Source organism: Lissotriton vulgaris, chromosome 4_1, assembly GCF_964263255.1.
Source record: "Lissotriton vulgaris chromosome 4_1, aLisVul1.2, whole genome shotgun sequence".
In the NCBI taxonomy this organism is placed as follows: domain Eukaryota; kingdom Metazoa; phylum Chordata; class Amphibia; order Caudata; family Salamandridae; genus Lissotriton; species Lissotriton vulgaris.
Window position 1 is genome coordinate 657,007,220 of NC_141691.1, and position 6,845 is coordinate 657,014,064.

General features: G+C 44.3%; 1 pseudogene; it reads left to right on the forward strand.

Annotated features, from left to right (window-relative positions):
• Positions 1-1,925: 1,925 nt before the first annotated feature.
• LOC147722387 (endoplasmic reticulum-Golgi intermediate compartment protein 2 pseudogene) lies at positions 1,926-2,970 on the forward strand (annotated as a pseudogene).
• The last annotated feature ends 3,875 nt before the right edge of the window (positions 2,971-6,845 follow it).

Genomic DNA, 6,845 nt, shown 5'->3' on the forward strand with positions numbered 1-6,845 from the left:
ATCTGTGGGGCCTACATTGGGGACTATGTAGGCCTAGGAAATCTGCCCTATTTCCCCATTTCCAGATGTCCAGACAGGCACCCTGGGTTGCCACCTTCCTCTGCATGGCCATGCATTCACTCATCAGACACCATTCGGAGTCCCTTAAGCTGAAACTTGTGCGCTAACCTCCCCTGCATGTGTCTCAAGTTGGCAGGCAGCGTAAAGTAGCAAGAGAGGTTGTGGTCTTAATGCTAGATGCCGTCTTTGGAGCTGAAAAGCCAAGGTTCGAGCCTCCCGGTCGATTCCACATTCTTTGAGTCTGGGCAAATCACTTAATCAACCCGTGCCTATAAAAAAAAAGAAATGAATGTGTCCTTGTGTAACGTAACTGGTGCTCATGTAAAGATCTCCAATGCCTTTGAGTTGAGTTCGCGCTATATAATTTTGCACAAAAAAACACTGATGTGTAGAACACGTACAAACACTTCAAATGGGTCCTCCAAGTCAGTTCTAGAATGTAGCATTTAAAAAAAAATATCTGCATTTATTTCAACATTTAATACTTGAAATTGATCATTTCCATTATGCTGGTACCTATGACATATCAGTAATGAACACATTAAATCAATAAACACAAAAGGAACCCTGGGTCTAGAGCAGAGGTATTCAAACTTTTCCAGGTTGAGCCCCCCCAGCTGAGTTCCCCCAGATGTTGGGCCCCCCCACCACCCGACCGAAACCTCGGGCATCCGGCACACCACATGATCGCCTGCAACGCGCACACCACGGGCCATATCCGACAAACAATGCTCAACACAACAAGAGTGCCTAGCAAATTGCAGGCCTGTGAGTGGGTGTGGCGAAACGACAGAGGCGTACCACACAGCTCAAAACACAATCCTCCAAGGCAAAGGAAGTCATCACAACCCTCCCCATCCATCATGTACACCTTGTCATCCACCAACTCCCCCACCATTCATTCCTTCCCTCCATCTGTGCCCCATCCACATCCAAACCCCTTCAACCACTTGCAAACCCATCCACCATCCATCCCTCCATCCATCATCTCCCCATCCATCCCTACATCCACCCCCTCACCCATCCATCCATCATCCATCCATCCCTTCACCCAATCCATCCCCTCACCAATCCATCCACTCTTTCACCCATCCATCCACCCACTCATCCACCCAACCACTCACCCCTTCACCCAAGCTATCCTCCCACTCATCCATCCACTCCTTCATTGATCCATCCTCTCCTCCATTCATCCATCCACTCTTCCACCCATCCATTCACTCCTCCACCCATCCATCCACTCACTCATCCATCCAACCACCCACCCTCTCAACCATCCAGCCATCCCCCACCCACTCATCCATCCACCCAGTCACTCATCCGTCCATCCACTCAACCCCCCACTCATCCATCCACCCATCCATCCCTCCCGCTCTCCACCCTCCCCCCACTCATGCATGCACTCTCTGACCCATCCATCTCCATGCTCCTCTCCTCACGCATCTATGCACACACCTGCCCATCCACTCTGCCAATCATTCATCCTTGTCCTCACTCATCCATCCATCCTCCCCCTCTCTCTCCATTTCCCCCTCACCCAGCCACCCATCCCTCCATCCACCCTTCACCCACTCATCCATCCACTCATGCACTCATGAATCCATCCATTGACCTCTCACCCACCCCTTCACTCCTCCATCCATCCCCCGTCCATCCACCCTCCTCAATCACCCATCCATCCCAACATCCACCCTTTCACTCATCCATCCATCCATCCCTCCACCCATCCATCTACCCTTCCAACCATACACACATCCATCCACTCCCATCCATCACTCCACTCATGCATCCATCCTCTCTCCCACCATCCATCCACCCCTTCACCCATCCATCCATCCCCTCACTCATCCATCCATCCCCCCCTGCAAGTAATTCAGAATCGCCTGCAGGAGGAGCACTCTCTTCAAGATGTAGTTTTCAAAAGTGCTGTCAAAGGTGCTTCAACAGCTCTGCCGCCAAGGGAAGACTCTTTGTTGCAACCTCCAGACGCATGCAGAATACACGGGCATCTGTATGTCAACAAAGTAGCAGGGAACGTTCACATCACAGTTGGCAAGGCAATTCCACATCCACGAGGCCATGCACACCTGGCAGCACTCGTCAGTCACGAGACATACAACTTTTCTCATCGAATTGACCATATGTCATTTGGAGAGCCGATTCCTGGCATTATTAACACCCTTGATGGAACGGAAAAAATCGCCTCAGATCATAACCAGATGTTCCAGTATTTTATCACAATTGTGCCAACAAAACTCAGAACATTCAGAATCTCATCTGACACTCATCAGTTAGCAGTGACAGAAAGAGAACCTGTGATTGATCATGCATCAGGCAGCCATGGCGTATCAGGCATTGTCATGAAATATGACATTAGTTCACTAATGGTGACTGTGACAGAGTCTCATATGCCATTTTGGCAGTTCTTAGTGAGACTGTGTGGTATTATTGGTGGAATTTTCTCAACAACGGGCATGCTGCATGGAATGGCAGAATTTATTGTAGACATCGTCTGCTGTCGTTTCAAGCTAGGAGCTTACAAGCAACCGACTGTTCCTCTGCACCATGGAGACACAAATAACCACATACTTCTACTTGAAGAAAACAGTACGCATTGAATACACCTGGAACCATGTTCCAATTGTTGTGATGAAAGCCACATTTTATTTCAATAAAATACCAAAAACATTGTGCAGTATATTTCGGAAAATGAAAAAGTACAGGCTTTCCATTAGAAGATAAAGCACAGCAAATCAACCCATAACAAAAACAATCCTGTTGTGAAACAGACCTTTTAATGAAATTAATGCAAATGGTCACACTTTGAAAAAACTTGCATTTCACCTTAAGTTTTTCGATCAGTAGCAGAGGCAGCGTTAGGTTTGGGAAATGGTATTAGTCTCCATCCCTCAACCACAATGTGCCTTTTACATTGTTCTTTCTTTCTATGTGTCTTCGTAAGAAATCAATTGAAAACATCACACGTCTATTTGTACCAAGGCTCAAGGAAGCACTGCCAATTCAAAAGCGAGAATTAAAAGGAGCTGAATAGACCAAGATCACACAAGGCCGACTAGTATGGAACTTGAAGCTTTCACCCTATTGGGCTATATCCTCAGTGACTTTGTCCTATATTTGCTGCATACAGTTGTTTCAAAGCGATTGTTGTTATAAACTGGAAACGCACTTTTGAGTTACTGAATATACGAGGATGCACACTGCACTAGAGAACGTTGCAGTGGTCGTATGAACATGTACATTTGTATTAAACGTATTGCTATGTGAGTTGTGTGGGATATACCATCGGGAAGTGAAATATTTAAAATGGTTTGAAAAGGCTTTTTAACTGGCTGTACTAGCACATCGAAACAAATGATTTTTGTACCATCTTTGGAGTAAATATGACATCGAATTAAAGAATGTTGAGACTCCCGACCCCACCCCCTCCCCCTCACTCCCACCCCCCTTGAAAAGCAGGGGCCCTGGGCCAGAGCCCACCCCGCCCGTGCCTCAAACCCTCTCTAGGGAAACCTTCTCTCCCTTCTGGGAAGAGCTAACTCTCCCAGGAGGGGGCCAATTCACGGGACAGCTTCAGCTGCAGTGGGAGGCAAGGGGTCTCCTCTGCTAAAGCTGAAAGCGTGTCTGTTTGTTTGCTTTCCTTTTTAGCAGAGGAGACTCCTTGTCTGCACTGCAGCCGAAGCCATCAACTCCATGAATTGGCCCCCTCCTGGGAGAATCACCCAGACAAAGGAACGGGCTACAGGGGAAGATCGGAGTGGAGCGCGCCCCCCCTGGGATGGTGCCGGGCCCCCCCAGGGGGGCGCGCCCCACAGTTTGAAGAACGCTGGTCTAGAGGAATGGAAGAATGCTAATGTTGTGTCCCTTTTATAGGACGGTTTCCCCCACCCACCCGAAGGTGGAATGCTTCGTCATAGGGTAACCTCCTCTCACTACGAACTATCAGCCTTATTCATGAAGGCTAAATCGGCTCGCAAAGGGCCGGATTCTGAGAATCCGGCCCTTTGCGAGTGCGATTTTTGCATTTGGGATTCTGCATCCCAAATGCAAAAATCGCTAATTGCGATGTCGCAAATGTGCGAGGAATTACATTTAAGGAATCTCTATTAGAGATTCCTTAAATGCAATTCAACATCCAATTTAAATTTGCGAATTCGCAATTTCTTGCCGCAATTTACCGCGAGGTCAGACCTCGCGGTAAATTGCGATAACTCAGAAAAATGCATTTAAATGCATTTTTCTGAGTTGCATGTTACACACACACATGTCCTTTGGACATGTGTGTGTGCAACACCTGTGTGAAATTTCATTTGAGGGGTGCTACAGGGTGTCCTGTGGACACCCCTGGCACCCTTCAAATCGCAATCTTATTTGCGATTAGCTAATTGCTAATCGCAAATAAGGAATACTCCCCATTCATTCCTATGGGCCTTTTGGCCCATAGGAATGAATGGCGAGTTATTCCTTATTTGCGATTAGCAATTTGCTAATCGCAAATAAGGAATCAGTAGGAATCGCATTTTATTATGCGATTCCTACATGATTACCGTTTTGCGAGTCCTTAATAGCGAATCGCTATGATTCGCTATTAGGGGCTTGCAAAACGGCCCCTTCATGAATAAGGCTGCTAGTCATAGTGCAGGCTACAACCCCTTCTCTGAGAGGGCGGAGTTCAGGGATGTTTTTATCTTTTATTTAGAGAGGTATACTAAATACTTTATATGAAATGGGTGTGGTGCGGGAAGTGAAATTTTGCCAAACAAGAGTGGGTTAAAATTATTTCAGTAGTACAGAATTGGTTTTATTCAGGCGTCCCCCAGCCAGGATTAAAAACAGGCTATGCAATATGAAGCAAGGAGAACAAAATGAACACTTCTAACATGGTTAAAATGTCATTCAAATATATAACACCCAAAAGCTTATTTCTGTGCGATACACTAGGAGAGCATAGACAGTAATATAACTGGCCGCTCGTTTTTCTTTGGGAGGATGAGCGCACTGCATACCTTGCTTATAACAGAATGCTATAATTATCAGGCATCATCAGGGAAGCATGTTCCCTGTGAAAGGCAGACACACGTCCAGCATCAGCAACAAAGCCTCCCGGGCTCAGTAGAAATTGAGAAACAGCGGCAGGTTCTCTGGCAGGCAGGAGCGTCTTCTGGTCTGGCAGTATCGTGATAGCGATAATCTGGGGTGAAGGACCTCACCTGACAAGCAAGTCAAGTGGACAAGTGGCAGTCCTCTGATAGTGTTTCTTATCTGAGATGAAATGTGCAATGTTGTAGTAGTAATATTTGAGTTAACCCATAAGCATCCAGAGTATAGTCTAGGACGTATTCCTTTTTTTTTTTTAAGTTTGAAGTTTATTAAAGTATAAAGAAGCAAAGACAGAAATGAAGAAACAATCAGAAGTTACAAAAAAGAGCAAGAAATCTCTCTTACAAAGAATCAGAATCGATAAAGAACTCTATATATAAAATATGGCAAATGATAATGTTCAAGGACGCAAGATAATTGAAGCATAACCTGTTAAAATAAAACACAGAAGAGATATGAACATAAAATACAATTAAGAAATATAATCACGGTGGTTTTTGAACTTCAACAGTACGAACTTGAGTGGTAGGTGGGATCTGAGCAATTCTGGATAAATATTCAGTGAGGGGAACCCATAGAAGATCACGTTTGATTGCGAGGGAAATGGGGGAAACATAATTAGTGTCTAAACGATGATTAAAACATATTGCATTCCACCAAGCATTGAAGGAAACATCATTAGCCTGCTTCCAATGAGTTGTAATATGGTGTAAGGCAACGGCTATCAGAAGGTCAATTAATTTGTGATTGTGGGACGAATTGGCAAAAATAGGAGAAAGGGAACCTAGAAAAATGTTAATAATGGAAAAGGAGAAAGAAAAATTGAAAATCTTTTTAAACTGGGATCATACTAGTTGACAAAAACGAAAAATGGGAGGACAATCAAACAACATATGCTTCAAATCGGCTGAAGAGCATGAACAGGACCAACAAGTGGAGGGAGTGTCTGAGGAGAATGATGACAGGAGCAACGGAGTGAATAATGTGCGATTATAAACAAAAAATAAGGTTTGGGTAGTGTTTGCAGCTCTGGAGGTACTATGAATTTTTGACCAAATTTTATCCCACAAAGTGAAGGACCAGTCTTGAGATAAATCTTTTTCCCAAGGACGTATTCCTTTAAACATACAAGTTAAAAGTAGGACAATTCAGGCTGCACTGTTTTGACTATTGTTCTTTGTTGGAACTTGAAGTGGAGATAACAAGGCACTTGCTCCATACTGATGTTGCAACAGGTGTTTTGTTAATGTGCATATCTAAATGACTTGACATTTTCATAGTTCTTGGAAATATAAGGACAGAAAACACCTGTGTCAAAGGCAGATGTTGATGATTCTGCAGAAATAGAAACATGAAGTCGTGGCCTACTTAAAATGGAGCCGGGCCTTATGTCTTTATGTCAAGAAGTACTTAGTAAAAGAAATATTGGTAATCAAGAACTGAAAAACATTCCTGCCCAAACCCTGGAGACAATGTCATAACTGAATTAAAAGGCAAATCAGTTGTCATGAGCACCCTATGTGTGCCCTAGGTTCTTGTGGAGAGTAACATTCTAGTCTTTTAAATACATCACAATACATTTTTACACAGCTCGTATTCTGAACTCATATATTTGAAGGTGTTTTCATTTGAGGTTATAGTGAAAAAGAAAGATCGGAGTAATAAAA